The sequence below is a fragment of the Aulonocara stuartgranti genome (assembly GCF_965226115.1).
Source record: "Aulonocara stuartgranti genome assembly, chromosome: 23".
Classification (NCBI taxonomy): domain Eukaryota; kingdom Metazoa; phylum Chordata; class Actinopteri; order Cichliformes; family Cichlidae; genus Aulonocara; species Aulonocara stuartgranti.
In genome coordinates this window covers 8514868-8531379 of record NC_138958.1, presented here as the reverse complement: position 1 = coordinate 8531379, position 16512 = coordinate 8514868, and the positions used below count along the sequence as shown (strand labels likewise).

Below are 16512 nucleotides of genomic sequence, written 5' to 3'. Positions count from 1 at the left end.
TGATAAAAGACCGGATCCAGATGACCTGAGGGATCTGGAAGGTTCATACTGGGTCAGGAGGTCATTGATGTATTTTGGTCCTAAACCATTCAGAGCTTTATAGGCCAGCATCAGAACTTTAAAGTCTATCCTCTGACGGACAGGCAGCCAGTGTAAGGACCTCAGAGCTGGACTGATGTGGTCCACTTTTTTGGTCTTAGTGAGGACTCGAGCAGCAGAGTTCTGAATGAGCTGTAGTTGTCTGACTGATTTTTTCGGTAGACCTGTAAAGATGCTGTTACAGTAATCAAGCCTACTAAAGATGAATGTGTAACCCACATCAGATTTGTGGGTTGTGCTGCTGCATAAGGTTGGAGGTGTAATTTTCCCTCCCCGCCGCTAGGAGGCGAGTATGCCTTGAGATGACTTTCTGTTAGTCAACATTTCCTGTTGTGGAAGCCATTACTCACGAGGCAACCGCCAAATTAGCTGAAAGATCCTGGTAAGAAAAACTGAAATAAAAGTTAAATTCGCAATTTATCTTCACATACTAGCTGTTAACAGATGGCTATTATTAGGATCTGAGATCTGTGAAATACGGCCGTGGGAAGCTGCGTCAGCTGGACGAGCTATCTCACCACGAGCTCCGGTAAGGGATGCTACATGAATGTTAGCACAATAAAGACATGTAGTTGACTGCTGTCAATATATTTTCTGCTTTAAAAAATAAAACCAGTCGGAGTTGTGATATTTATGTTTAAAGTACTGTAAGATCACTGATGTGCAGATGTTTAATTTTAAGTGCTAAAGTATACATTAGAATGTGCCCAGCTAACCGCTAGTATTAAGTTACTGCTTAGCGATCTTTGTGTTCTAACATTACTGTGATTCATCTGAGTTTGTTAGCTTTCCAAAACGTTGGAGAAGCAGTAATATTGTCATGTAGTGCTTAAATGCACCCTTTCAGTTTTGTTGACTTAGAAGTTAATTCATTTGATGAAGATGCAAAAAGTTCATAAAATGTGATTATAAAATGTGAGGGATCTCATTACTCTGTTGATGTATTAATGTTTAAAGAAGTTGATATATTTTTCTGAGAAATAATTCAGGTTGAAATATCTGAAAAAAGAAGAACAGTTAAAAGCAAGCTGTTAAAAGGATAAATATGGGAGAGTGAATCTTATAAGTTTATTTATTCCCAAAAGGGTAAATATAAGGTATATTTTCTGTTGCACTAAGACCTTGTGTGATGTAACTCAAATTATTTTAGGATGGTTGAGACATTGTATAACTAAAATAATTTGTTATACTTGAGCAATACTTGACTGAAAGATGAGTGATGGAAAAAGCATAGATAAAATAGTAATGTATGCACTCTGCACTGTGTGCATAGATTGGTTTTTGACCAGGACTGGATCATTTGAGATCTGAACCCTGTGGGTTCAGTGGCGAGCCAATCCCAAGAGAGTGACTGTCGACGGACCCGAGTGCGGTGTGGCCAGCCGTGGGATCCATCTTCAGCGAACCTCAGGACTATTACTACCTTCCTTGATACAGATAAGACTAACACTTTAAAAATCTACCCGGGTAGTGTTAGAACCAATGGACAGAAACACACACACACACACAAGGAACTCTAATTTCTCTTTCTAAAGAGAAGTGGACTGAGCAACGGGAGCGGAAGCTCTTTAATTGAAACTCTTTGGAGAATTTCCTTAAAGAGGATGTTGTTTTGATTTTATTTTTGGGCCCTTTAATGTGCGTTTGTGCACTGTAGGAAGCCGGCTTTAGACAGGCAGGGTTTGTAAACTTTACAACTTTCAATACAGTTTCTACTCAAATCACATCTATTCTATCATTGTGTGGTTCCTTCTCTGCTGATCCTTTCAAGGCTCCATAGTCTTACCTAGAACTTTCTGATACTGGTCCAAAGTCGTTGAGACAATAATTTAATGCATATCTCATGTTGTTTAATTGTAATACCTGTTACAAATGCATGGACTAGTTTTTCCAGGTCCTGTTGAGACATCAGATCTTTTATCCTTGAAATATTCTTGAGGTGATAGTAAGCTGACTTTGTTATTGTCTTAATGTGTTTTTCTAAGTTTAGGTCTGCATCCATCACTACACCCAAATTTCTCGCCTGGTTTGTGGTTTTTAGATGTATAGATTGAAGTTCTCTGGTGACCTGTAATCGTTTTTCTTTGGACCCAAAGACTATTACCTCAGTTTTGTTTTTGTTTAGCTGGAGAAAATTGTGGCACAACCAGTCATTGATTTCCTCAATGCATTTACCAAGAGCCTGCACAGGGCCTTGGTCTCCTGGTGACATTGTGATATATATTTGTGTGTCATCTGCATAGCTGTGATAGTTTATTTTGTTGTTGTTTATAATCTGTGCCAGTGGGAGCATGTAAATGTTAAACAGAAGGGGTCCCAAGATGGAACCTTGGGGAACTCCACATGTGATACTTGTCTGCTCAGATGTGAAGTTACCTATTGATACAAAGTATTTCCTGTTTTCTAAGTATGTTTTGAACCAGTTTAGTACAGTTCCTGAAAGACCTGCCCAGTTCTCCAGTCGTTTGAGTAATATGTTGTGGTCAACTGTATCAAATGCTGCACTGAGATCCAGTAAAACTAAGACTGACATTTTTCCACTGTCTGTATTCAGACATATGTCATTAAACACTTTGGTCAGAGCGGTTTCAGTGCTGTGGTTCTGTCTAAAACCTGACTGGAAGGCATCGTAGCAGTTATTCTGTTTTAGGAAGTAACTGAGCTGTTGAGAAACTGCTTTTTCAATGATCTTACTTAAAAATGGGAGATTTGAGATCGGTCTGTAGTTGTTCATTTGTGTCTTGTCAAGATTGTCCTTTTTCAGTATAGGTTTAATTACAGCAGTTTTTAGTGATTCTGGAAACACACCTGATAATAAAGAAAAGTTGACGATCTGTAACAGGTCTGACTCTAAAGTCTTTGAGACCTTTTTGAAAAAACATCTAAACAGCAGCAGGAGGAGTTCAGTTGACCTAAGATGTCCTCCAGGTCTTTGCTGTTAATAGGTTTAAACTGTTTCATGGTATTTAAACAGTTTTTTGGTGGACACAGTACATATCCTGGATCTGCTGTTGATGTACCAGTTGCTTGTCTAATTTTTTGGATTTTTTCAGTGAAGAATTTGGCAAAGTCATTGCAGGCCATGGTCGAATGAAGTTCAGCTGCCACTGACACAGGAGGGTTTGTTAGCCTGTCAACTGTAGAAAATAAGACCCGAGCATTATGGCTGTTTTTAGTGATGATGTCAGAGAAGTAGGATCTCCTTGCACTCCTCAGTTGTAAATTATAATTGTGAAGTTTCTCTTTATAGATGTCATAGTGAACCTGGAGGTTTGTTTTTCTCGATCTGCGCTCAGCTTTCCTACACTCTCTTTTTTCATTTTTCACCAGTGTGGAGTTTCTCCATGGAGACTTTTTCCTTCCAGAGATAACCTTCACCTTAATGGGAGCAATAGTGTCCATTACATTTAACATGTTAGCATTGAAGCTATTGACGAGCTCATTGACTGACCCTCTGGACAGGTCAGGTGTTAATGGGAAGACCTGGTTAAAAATTGCACTACTGTGTTCAGTTATACACCGTTTTGTGATCACTGTTGTTGATATATTTGTGTGGGCTGAGATTTTACTTTCAAAGAAAACACAGTAATGATCAGACAGGCCCACATCAGACACAGTAACCTTTGAAATGCTCAGGCCTTTGGAGATCAGTAGGTCAAGAGTGTGTCCTCTATTATGTGTGGCCTCTGTTACATGCTGAGTCAGCCCAAAGTTGCCCAGAGTGTTACTCAGGTCTTTGGTCCTTTTGTCCTGAGGGTTGTCCACATGGATGTTAAAATCCCCAACAATAATTACACAGTCAAAGTCAACACAGATCACAGACAGCAGTTCACTGAGGTCATTAAAAAAAGTCTGTGCAGTATTTGGGAGGCCTGTAAACATTAAGAAACACAACTTTGGATGGGGCCTTCAGCTGTAAAGCCACATATTCAAAAGACTGAAAACTTCCAGGAGATAGCTGCTTACATTGAAATGATTCATTAAATAAGACAGCAACCCCTCCTCCTCTCCTGCTCACCCTGGCCTCACTGATAAAACTGTAGTTAGGAGGGGTCGTCTCGATGAGAACAGCTCCGCTGTTACTTTGGTACCTGACTCCGTGTTATAGATCTCAAACATGTAGCCTAAAGCAGATGACTCGTAAGCTGGAGAGGAAATTGCGTGTCACAAATTTAGAGGATCATCATTTAGCCTGGAGAAATAGTTTGTTGCTTTATAAGAAAGCCCTCCGCAAAGCCAGAACATCTTACTATTCATCACTGATTGAAGTAAATAAGAACAACCCCAGGTTTCTCTTCAGCACTGTAGCCAGGCTGACAGGCTACAGAGCTCTATTGAGCCAACCATCCGTAAACCATAACGTTAACTAGTAATGACTTCATGAGCTTCTTCACAAATAAATTTTTTATAATTAGAGAAAAAATTACCAATAATCATCCCAAAGATGTAATATTATCTACAGCTACTTTTAGTACCATTGATATTCATTTAGACTCTTTTTTCCCAATTGATCTTTCTGAGTTAACTTCAATAATTATTCCCTTCAAACCATCAACGTGTCTTTTAGACCCTATTCCTACAAAATTGCTCAAAGAAGTCCTGCCATTAATTAATGCTTCAATCTCTAATAATCGGCTATGTACCACAGGCCTTCAAGCTGGCCGTAGTTAAACCTTTACTTAAAAAGCCATCTCTAGACCCAGCAGTCTTAGCTAATTATAGGCCAATCTCCAACCTTCCTTTCATATCAAAAATCCTTGAAAGAGTAGTTGTCAAACAGCTAACAGATCATCTGCAGAGGAATGGTTTATTTGAAGAGTTTCAGTCAGGTTTCAGAGCTCATCACAGCACAGAAACAGCTTTAGTGAAGGTTACAAATGATCTTCTTATGGCCTCTGACAGTGGACTCATCTCTGTGCTTGTCCTGCTAGACCTTAGTGCAGCATTCGATACTGTTGACCATAATATCCTATTAGAGCGATTAGAACATGCTGTAGGTATTACAGGTACTGCACTGCAGTGGTTTGTATCATATCTATCTAATAGACTCCAATTTGTGCATGTAAATGGAGAGTCCTCTTCACACACTGAGGTTAATTATGGAGTTCCACAGGGTTCAGTGCTAGGACCAATTCTGTTTACATCATACATGCTTCCCTTGGGCAGCATCATTAGAAGACACAGCATACATTAACACTGCTATGCAGATGACACCCAGCTCTATCTGTCCATGAAGCCAGGTAACACACACCAATTAGTTAGACTGCAGGAATGTCTTAAAGACATAAAGACCTGGATGGCCGCTAACTTTCTGCTTCTTAATTCAGATCAAACTGAGGTTATTGTACTCGGCCCTGAAAATCTTAGAAATATGGTATCTAACCAGATTCTTACCCTGGATGGCATTACCTTGGCCTCCAGTAATGCTGTGAGGAACCTTGGAGTCATCTTTGACCAGAATATGTCCTTCAATGCACATATTAAACAAATATGTAAGACTGCTTTCTTCCATTTGCACAACATCTTTAAAATTGGAAATATCCTGTCTCAGAGTGACGCTGAAAAACTAGTTCATGCATTTATTACTTCCAGGCTGGACTACTGTAATTCATTATTATCAGGACGTCCAAAAAACTCACTGAAAAGCCTTCAGCTAATCCAAAATGCTGCAGCAAGAGTGCTGACAGGGACTAGAAAGAGAGAGCATATTTCTCCTGTTTTGGCTTCCCTTCATTGGCTTCCTGTTAAATCCAGAATTGAATTCAAAATCCTGCTCCTCACATACAAGGTCTTAAATAATCAGGCCCCATCTTATCTTAATGACCTTGTAGTACCATATCACCCTATTAGAGCACTTTGCTCTCGCACTGCTGGCCTACTTGTTGTTCCTAGAGTATTTAAAAGTAGAATGGGAGGGAGAGCCTTCAGTTTTCAGGCCCCTCTTCAGTGGAACCAGCTTCCAGTTTGGATTCAGGAGACAGACACTATCTCTACTTTTAAGATCAGGCTTAAAACTTTCCTTTTTGCTAAAGCATATAGTTAGGGCTGGACCAGGTGACCCTGAATCCTCCCTCAGTAATGCACAATAGACGTAGGCTGCCGGGGGATTCCCATGATGCATTGAGTTTTGCCTTTCCAGTCACCTTTCTCACTCACTTTGTGTTAATCGACCTCTCTGCATTGAATCATATCTGTTATTAACCTCTGTCTCTCTTCCACAGCATGTCTTTCATCCTGTCTTCCTTCTCTCATCCCAACCGGTCGCAGCAGATGGCCCCACCCCTCCCTGAGCCTGGTTCTGCCGGAGGTTTCTTCCTGTTAAAAGGGAGTTTTTTCCTTCCCACTGTCGCCAAAGTGCTTGCTCATAGGTGTCATATGATTGTTGGGTTTTTCTCTGTATCTATGAAGCACCTTGAGGCGACTTTTGTTGTGATTTGGCGCTATATAAATAAAATTGAATTGATGTTCTCCTTTATCTCATAGTGGACAGAAATTATTTTTTGGAGTGGCACAAATAATTTGCGTGGCATCAAATCTGATTGTTCAAAAAATGGTTTGAAATATTTATTTTAAAAAAACTGCCTCGGCTGCATTTTTAGGTAAACAGCTGCAAAAAACTTGTTGCAAAACTGTTGTAACTTTTTGAAGTAGTAACTATATAATTAATTGCCCAACATTGGTCATTATATTCTGTATTTTGCAGACGGAGAGTCCTGGGAGACTCTCTCCAAGACCACAGACTCATACTCATAATACAAGTCAGAGCTTTATTTAAAAAAAAAAAAAAAAGAAAAGAAAGTTGTGTTTTCAAAATTGGAGTTCAAGTTATTTTTTACTTCCAATACTGTTAACACACTACACAGGTCATGAACAAGATTTTTTAAATTTTCATTGTAAGTGGGCTAAAGTTAATTAAAATTAGTAATGTTTATTAAATTAAATTAAATGTAAATGCTGTGTTTTGATTATTTTAACCATGTAACTTGGATGGATTCGATGCTGGCGTGACCACAGTGGACACGTCTGCTGTTGCTCACAGTGGCCCAAGGGATCGCTCAGGGAGTTTGTGTGTTCGCTCAGATACATGAAAAATTAGAGGGAACATTGGTTGTTACTGTGATCATCATGAATGCGAAATTTATTCTACTAAACAAACACAGACATAAAAGATAAGGAAGTGAGCTCCGCCCAGGCAGAGAGGTAGGGGAGAGAGAGAGAGAGAGAGAGAGAGAGAAAGCAAAAACACAAGTGTAGCCTTGTGAGGCCGGCTGGGCAGGCACAGGGACCATGACAGTAATGGTCCATTTGATTCACCTTTTATTGTTTATTTTTTTATTTTCACTTGCTAGATACGGGACAGACTTGAATGAGGAAAAGAAAAGGGAGAAAGGAAGAGGGGGGGAAACGGTGGAGAAGAGGGACGGGGATAAAGGGCTAAAAAACAAAAAAACAACTAAATAAGCAGACAAAAAAAAAATACTTATATCAATCACCTGGATCACCTGTTGAGAACAAAAAGAAAACAAGCAGAAGAAAAACGAGAGCAATAGAATAAACAACATCACAATGATATATGGGAATATAACAGTAAATACTAAATATTAAACATTATTGTGCAGCAAGTAAGATCGACAGGACACAGTGTGCTTTGAGGTAGGAGCCAAAAAGGGTGTAGTTTGTGTGTGTGAGCACCCGTGTGTACACCTGTGAGCATGGGCGCTGTTGTGGATAGGCGTAGCTTTGGGTCACGTGTCGGTAATAGTAATAGTGATTGCTATATCACCTGTTCACGGCCCGAGGGAAATTTTGTGAATGAGTGGGTGATGGGGGAAGTCGACTTTTGCTGACCGCTCAAGCTTTGAATGATTTGATCACTGTTTTTTTACGGATTTTAAGGATTTGATAACAAATAAAGGAGTTTTAACCTGGAACTTTGACTTACGTTTTAAACAGCGGGCGCGTCAACATTATTCCCCTATTCAGCTGCTCGGCGACTGAAAGGCTTGACAGTCGCCAATAGACGCGCTTGTTTTGTTAAAAGGTTCCTTCATGTAATGATCTGCTAGAGGGTGTGGGGGGGCCACAGCCCCGTCCTCCAGGGCATGAAGCAGGTATGGAGGATGTCAATGGAAAATTGTATTTAGTAGTCAGTATAATCTTTTAGTGATATAAGTTTGCTTATGGTAGGATGCTGTTTGTAGTTATTTGTATTAGGAAATGTTTAACCATGTATACTTAGAGGCATATAATCAATTGTGTAGTGACAAGATGTGTGATCTCTAGCAGGCTGCAGGCTTGGTTCACCCCCCACATCCTGGGAGCATGGGAGAGGTCGCACCTTGTTTTATTGTTTTAACGTAGCTATGTCTGTTTTAGTCTAAGTGCTTTAACTGCTGGACTTCCTCACCGTGCCATCTAGGGTGGGGGAGACTACCCTCTTTATGACCAAGGATGTACCTTTTGTGTTTGTATGTTATATGACCCTTTTGATCAGCAGTGACACACACACACACACACACACACACACATACGCTCAAGAGTATAAATAAAGACCAGGGCAGTTCTCTCGCTGGAGTCTCTCAGTGTGGAGATTGCCCTTGCTAGCAAGAAGTTCTGTGTGTTTCTCTTCTCTGAGTCTTTACTGAAGAAGTGTTTTAGAATATTTTCCCTATCATTTACTTGGTCCTTCGTAGCCGGAGCAGAATATATCAGAACTGTTATCTGTGACTCTGTTCCAGGATCCAGCACTGATTCCTGACGCCGTGGGGAGCCGGCACCGAAGTCTGTGCACAGCCCTCTTAGACGAGGAGAGAGTCCCAGAGTGTGAATTCGAGTCTGGGCCGGTGACCAGGTCCACGGCGCTGGGATTCAGTCTGGTGATCAAACCGTCAGTGGGACGTCAGGGGTGAGAAACACTATTTGATATTTAAAGACGGCCGCAAAGATTTAAAGTAACGTGACAAATTAGGTTTAAGTTCGCCAGAAGGAACTGTGTTTCGACCAGTTTTAGAGGTAGCTGAAATTATCTCGTGACAAATTAAAAATACGTTTAACAAATGAAAACACGTTGAGTATATAAAACGGCCGCAAAGATTTAAAGAAATGTGATAAAATAGGTTTAAGTTCGCCAGAAGGAACTGTGTTTCGACCAGTTTTAGAGGTAGCTGAAATTATCTCGTGACAAATTAGCGCGCAAATGTCTATGTGTGTGTATGTGTCTGGAAGTAAGTTGATTTTACAGCACAATACGCTGCTGAACTACTTCCATTTTTGTTTTCTTTGCTGAGGCTCACGTAGTGGTGACAAAGGAGAACGGTTGAGTTTCATCTCATAAAACTGATACCGCTTCACCGTTAGGGTGAAGTCGAAGGCCGTATCAGTAAACCACTCTGAAGTCAAGCGTGCCAGTGACGGCCCAGCAAAAATCTTTGAAAATGGGGGATAAACAAGTAAAATTAACACCTGATGAGAAATGTCTAGAAAAACAGCAAGCCAGAGCAGGACTAATCCAAAAGAAAGAGAGAGGAATGCATAGTGGAAGAGCAAGAGGTAGAGGCTACACACACACACCAAACAGTGACTTTAACACTACATGCTGGAGGTGTGGAAAAGAGGGACATTTTGTACGTGACTGTAAGAAACAAAGAAGACAGTAACTCAGAATAGGATAGCAGCTCAGGTGAAGAGAGCAGTTCAGACTAGGAAGAACATAATAATCCCTCACCCAGTGAAAATTAGAGATCATAGTAGTTTTTAGTTGTTTAAAAAAGGGTTGGAAACAGACCCGACTGAATAGATATAAATGCAAGAGGAGTAAAGTAAAATAAACAAAGGCTAAATTACAACTTAATTTTAATGCATTCAAACTAATAATAAAAAGGATAACAACCTATAAACTGGTATTAATAATGAAAGCAGATAATTCATAAAAACAGAACTGTGATAACTGGAGTGTGCAGCGTTTCCGTGAGCAGTTTTCCTGCATCTTGACTTGTGTGTAGAGTGTTCATAACATCAGCATTATGTTTTTGTTTATTTGTTTTGTTGGGTTGAAAAATAGTTAAATAAACTGGTGATCATATTTATGGATCACCATGGTACATATCAGCTATGTGATTTGTTTACGCAGATGAAAAAGTGAGTGTGAATGTGTTTGACGTCACAGTGTTTTTGTGCGCTGTGTAAAAATAATTGTTTTTGATTGTGAGAGCGGTGATTCTGCAGGTCACCAGCTATTTAAATAATAATAATAATAATAATACAAACAAAAAAGAGTGAAAAAGAGACAAAATTTACATTGTAGATGAAAAATAATTATAGGAAAAAGGTTTTGTGTTGATCAACCAAGAACAACTACAATCTTATTTTCTGCTTTTAAGAAAGGACGGTTCACAAAAACAGAGAGAGAGAGATGTGTGTTGATTAAGCAGTGAGGATAATAATGAAAGTCTCTCAGTCTGTCGTTTACAGGTGGGGAACGGACCTGGATCAATTCTCCACGGGCAGCAGTCGGAAGAAAATTATAGGTTGAAATCATTAGAAAAAATAGAAAACACCCAGCCAGAATTTTGGCTGAATTGTTTTGCAGCTTCCCGTCCTCATCCCGAACAAGCAAGCTCCAAGGAAACGAATCTCTCCCTGAAGACACCGAGTGCAGTTTCAGAAGCACGAGCATGAACATTTAACAGTGGACAGGAGTCCAAGAGACAATGTGAGCAGAGAGGTCCAGCAGCGCTGTGGGCAAACGGCATCAGAAAGAGAAGAACCACCATCTAGATTGGATGGATGGAGATGCGTTTCCAGCAAGCTGCAACCTCACTGTGTGTGAAGGACTTTTGAGGAGACTGTCTGAGTTTGACATTTTCCATGTTTGGAGTGAGATGGCAATAAAATAGACAGTGGGACAAAGAGTGACACGGGACAAAGCTGAAAAAACTGACTGCCATTGGACTGAAAAGTGGGAGAGATGAAAAGGAGCAGAAGAGGACTGAGGCTGCTGTTTTAGTGTGGGCAATCAAATTAGGTTAAGGAATTCGGGGAGACAAGCGACTGCCTGGAAGTGGAGGATTGACACAGTGTCCAGACCACCACAAAAGGGGGAGGAAGACAAGCACTAAGGTATGCAAGTGTGCTGTTAGAAAATGGAAAGGTGACACCACACATGCAGCTAATATCCACCAGAGATAACACAAGACCATACACAAAGTGTTACACATTAAAAGAGGGTATTTGTAGAAGGGGTTAACAACACACAGTGTGGTTGCCGATGGTAACCTGTTTCAGAAGAAAGGGGGAAGGTACATGAAAGGATACATAAAAAACAGAACATATATTAACCCTACTAACAATTCCAAACACAAAATGACTTATGAAGACTCATAGCACATTAGTTAAGAAATGATCGAATAATAGCAGAGAAGTGTGTAGGAAAGGCAGCTCTAAGAACATGCTCTGCTGAATATGCAGATCCACAGACATGCATTAAACCTGCCTAATAACACAAACCCATGCAATGAAAATTAGCTTGTTATCTTTCATCAGTGTTAAAATAGTGTCAATTTAGTAGACACTTGTTATCAAATACTGAATTTATCCTAAAGAAAAGAAATTGACGCTCTAGGTTGCAGGACAACAATATAAATGTTGTGGGGAAAAAAGGATCCTGGTTTGACCAACCAGTGATCAGACAATAAATTTAGTGTTAAAATGGTAAATTGGGAGAAGCTTCCTGCTTGATTGATGCAGCAAGTGATTTACTGTATGAGGGAAATTGTCTTTTGTGATAATATTTTGAACATGCATTTCTGTTGTCCTGTCAACTTAGTGGGTTAATAACTGATATGCAAATTAGTTGATCGGGTTTTAGATTAATGAAAGGTGACTGAATTCTAGCACGAGTGAATGAGATGTGTTTGAGTGGAAACTCTAAAACACTGAGTTTCCTGCTTTGATGTGCGAGTGAATTCTGTATCTAGATATACAACTCTGAATACGTCAGAACAAACTTTTTATGAAGTGCATGACAGCATGTCACATGTTTTATGATGAAGGAAAAAGGAAAATTGAATAAAATAGATCTGTGGCCTAAATGAGTGAAGAGCACAGACTTGGTGATTAAACTCATAGCTAATATGACATTAGGGTTATGTTGTGTTTTGTGCAGCTGATGATTGATTTGGAGTGAATCTAGCTGATGATTCTTCTCCTGTTGTGAAGTCGAGCTTGCCGATTAGTATAATGGTATGATTTACCCTCCTGAGATGAGGAGTTTGTGTCATGACTTAACAAGGCCTTTTTATTTTGATACTTTTACAGTGCACTGAAAGTTTGGTTTGATAATTTGTTATTTTTCATTTTTATCTTTTGAACAGGCACTGATTTTGTTTGTTTATTTCTTTTCTTTAAAGCAGATCTGCACGTCGGGAATTGAAAGTGCTATACGACCGATCGAGAAAGCCACTCATTCGGGACAATTATTAAATGAAAGTCCCGGCCTAAAAAAAGGATTCAGCGATGTAATCCTATCAAAAGTTCTTTTCCTTTTTGAAATGACGTCATTTTGCTGAGAGTGGAAACTAAATGCGACAATCGATTCCACTATCAGCAAAGAAAGAAAGAATGAATGTATGAATGCGTGAGTGAAAGGAAAGAAAGCTGACTGACTGGTAAAAGAAACTGTGAGAAAGTGTACACACCTGCGCAGCGCTGACATTTACATTTCTTTTTGCAGCAGATGATTAATCATGTGTTTGATCATGTGGTTTATAAGAGGATTAGTTAATTTTTTTTTACTATAGGATTTCTGGGTTTATATGTGAATGACATTCTTTCCACGAGAAGGGATGGTTGACTTTATGGTGTTTTTATGGCACCTCTGGAACCTGTTGACCTGTGTCTGACCCCCGTCTGACCACAGTCAATATGTATTGCTAATGTTTGTTTCTTTGAGAATGCTGTGGAGGATTCGGCAGAAGCGGACAAGTGACATGAGTAAAACAAATAAGAAATTACGGTATTTATGGAATAGTTTATTATGGGCTCATTTGCTGGCCACTTTTGAACCCATAATAATAATATATGAGTGGAGTGACTTTGCTTAAGAGAAGTCACCGATTACATTAATGTTAACTGAGCACATGGGATGATCCATGTTTTAGGCGAATTATGGTAATGATAGTGATTTAATGATTTGAGAAAACCTGCACATGACACTTGTCTCGCCCGTGCCGAATGCTTATTACTTTTTGATATAATTGTTTATACGTGTGAAGGTTGATTTTATTTCCAGATTTTGTGTATGCAGGCTCCTGGTGGAGCCAGTTTTTAAGACAGGGATCCAGGTTTGGTGAGTTGACGCATGAGCGTGTCCATGCGTCAAGAGGTGGAGTCCAAGGTTTAACATTTAAACAATGTTTTCTATTATTATTGTTGCAGTGATTTAACCGTTTATTTACGGGTATTAAACCTATGCAAGTGGTGCACCCATGTTCAGATGAGGCTTTGATGGTGTATAAGTTCACTGAACTAAAGAATGTGGTTTGATGATTGTTGACATGCTCTCCAAATAGAAGTTTTTCTAAAATACAGGTGCAGCAGGAATCTCCTGGGAAATCTTCAGAGGCCCAGTGAGAAGCGAGAACCATTCCAGGCATAGCTGACAGCACCAAGCAGTGGTTGAGGTCAAAGGTCAAGCTGGTTAGGGCCCATCATGAGATCAGATTTTGGAGCCACAGCAAGGACCATGAAACTGCGTTGGAATGAGAGCTGTGCCAAAGGGGATTTCCAGAGGCCAACAGAGGAGATTGTGGACAACAGATGGGCACCTGAAGGATGAGGGGAGCGTGCCAAGCTCCATCGACAGCGCAGAGGGAATCTAAGGATGGCATTATGATTCTGTGAAAAGCACAGGAACCAGAAGCTATGGTGGTGATGACAGCAGTTTCCTATGAACATCACCTTGACCTGCAAAATAACGGAGAGACTCTCCTGGATTTATCAGAGCCACTGCAAAAAGGTTGAGGTCCCAGGAAACCCCGACACCCCCAAGACAGCACATTAGGGAAATCTCGCACTTGGTTGTTTCAGTGGTGAGGGGGGAGTGCTGATTGAGCCCCCGTAGGGTAAGCTCGCACTTCAACCTCCAGCCTCTGATCAACTCTAGGGCAACCAAGTGTGAAGTGTGACGGATCTGTGTGCAACCATGGGGAGGTGGACCCTCCTGGTTACCTTGACTACGATGCTCACCCTTACAGGACTTCAGCTGACCTCAACAGCAGCTGAACCAGGAGGCAGGCAGAAGAGATGGACACACGACAACTCTCACCTAAGGGACATGACGCAAGATCACATTTCATCCGTGGATGAATAATGCCTGGTACCGTTATATCCACGACAGAACAAAGGCAGAATCAGCAAATACAGACTGTTATGTCTGTTCTCATATGCCCAGCACGTCGACACACCCCACATTACATGGCGAATGTATGAACAACACTCAAGCAAAGTGTGCAGCCAGCTTTGCTGGCATTGGATTCCAACACAGCCGAATCATCATCGACGATAAAATCTCACACGCTGTTGGACTTAGTAATGGAACATGTGCTCCTATATTCCTGTCAGACCACACCTTCAGGATGACTGCAGTGAACACCACTTCTACACTACGCCGGAAAAGAAGATTAAAGATTCCTAAACTTCAACCACATGACCCGATATGGGGAGGCGACGTGCCTAAGGAGTTTAAATTATGGACTACTGGACAGAAGTACTCCATTCATTGTTCCCCTGGATGGGAACTAAAAAAACATGCTGAGAATTGAAACTCTGGATTACTGGTTTGGACTTTTCCTGAACGCTTCATGTAAGATCAACGAACAGCAGAACCAGGAAATTGATGCAATACGGATTACAGCGATGCAACATCAAGTAGCTCGATGTCCATTCATCAAACATGACTGACGCCCTGAATGTTTTGAGACAGATCCAGCAGGCTCAAAATCAGGACTATGTAAGTGATACAAGTGACTGGTTCTCTTGGCTATAAACTGGATCCTGGTTACAGGTGCTAAAAAGACTACTCATCGGAGTTGGGATATTTTTACTTTTATTTTGTGTTTTTGTAACGTGTATATTGCCATGCCTAAGACTCATGATTAACCGCATAATATTTTCTACTGTTGCTGCATATACAGCTGTGACAAATGATGATGATATCTTTGGCCTGTTGGAACATGAAGACTTTGTGTGATTAATGACGATGTGACAGAAAATGTACGACAAGATGTTACAAACTGATATCTCACTTTAAAAGTTTTTTCTGACAACAGGAGGGAATGTCAATGGAAAATTGTATTTAGTAGTCAGTATAATCTTTTAGTGATATAAGTTTGCTTATGGTAGGATGCTGTTTGTAGTTATTTGTATTAGGAAATGTTTAACCATGTATACTTAGAGGCATATAATCAATTGTGTAGTGACAAGATGTGTGATCTCTAGCAGGCTGCAGGCTTGGTTCACCCCCCACATCCTGGGAGCATGGGAGAGGTCGCACCTTGTTTTATTGTTTTAACGTAGCTATGTCTGTTTTAGTCTAAGTGCTTTAACTGCTGGACTTCCTCACCGTGCCATCTAGGGTGGGGGAGACTACCCTCTTTATGACCAAGGATGTACCTTTTGTGTTTGTATGTTATATGACCCTTTTGATCAGCAGTGACACACACACACACACACACACACACACACACACACATACGCTCAAGAGTATAAATAAAGACCAGGGCAGTTCTCTCGCTGGAGTCTCTCAGTGTGGAGACTGCCCTTGCTAGCAAGAAGTTCTGTGTGTTTCTCTTCTCTGAGTCTTTACTGAAGAAGTGTTTTAGAATATTTTCCCTATCAGAGGAGATCAAAACTCCAGACATCCAGAACACAAGAGACCAAGGAAGACTAACAGAGGAGCAGCCGCGCCACTGTCCCGGAAAGAGCTAAGCAGAGTCCCAGATGAGGGTTCACTCAGCAGCCGCGGAGCAGAAGCCAGGGGGAGTTGCAGTGACACGCCCGTGAGCTCCGCCGACAGCCAGCTGTGCCTGAGTGACAGAGCCCCAGGCCGAGAGGCCGAGGGCACCCGACCCCCGAAGTGGCCCGAGCGAGCTCCAGGCTCCAGGCCCTGACCAGCAGCCACCAGGAGTGAGCCGGTGTGTACCTGGATGGCCATCCCCGGACACAAAGAACCACCAATGCACCGATGTCTGAGGGCGTCCGCCACTGGCAGGGGTGTATTTACTGTTGAGCTGGGCATACACTATGCGATTTTTGGTCTTTTTTGAGGTGATTTTTTCAGGTATGCAACCATTTTGGGAGATCGGCCCAAGTTTCGTCCTAATCATGTATCGTGCATTGTGTAGTATACATGAGGTA

General features: G+C 40.9%; 1 long non-coding RNA gene across 1 annotated transcript; it reads left to right on the top strand.

The window, feature by feature from the left end:
- Positions 1-331: 331 nt before the first annotated feature.
- LOC309701031 lies at positions 332-15930 on the top strand. Its single transcript, XR_014274843.1, has 3 exons — positions 332-481; positions 558-628; positions 1373-15930. It is a non-coding gene; the product is annotated as an uncharacterized lncRNA (long non-coding RNA).
- The last annotated feature ends 582 nt before the right edge of the window (positions 15931-16512 follow it).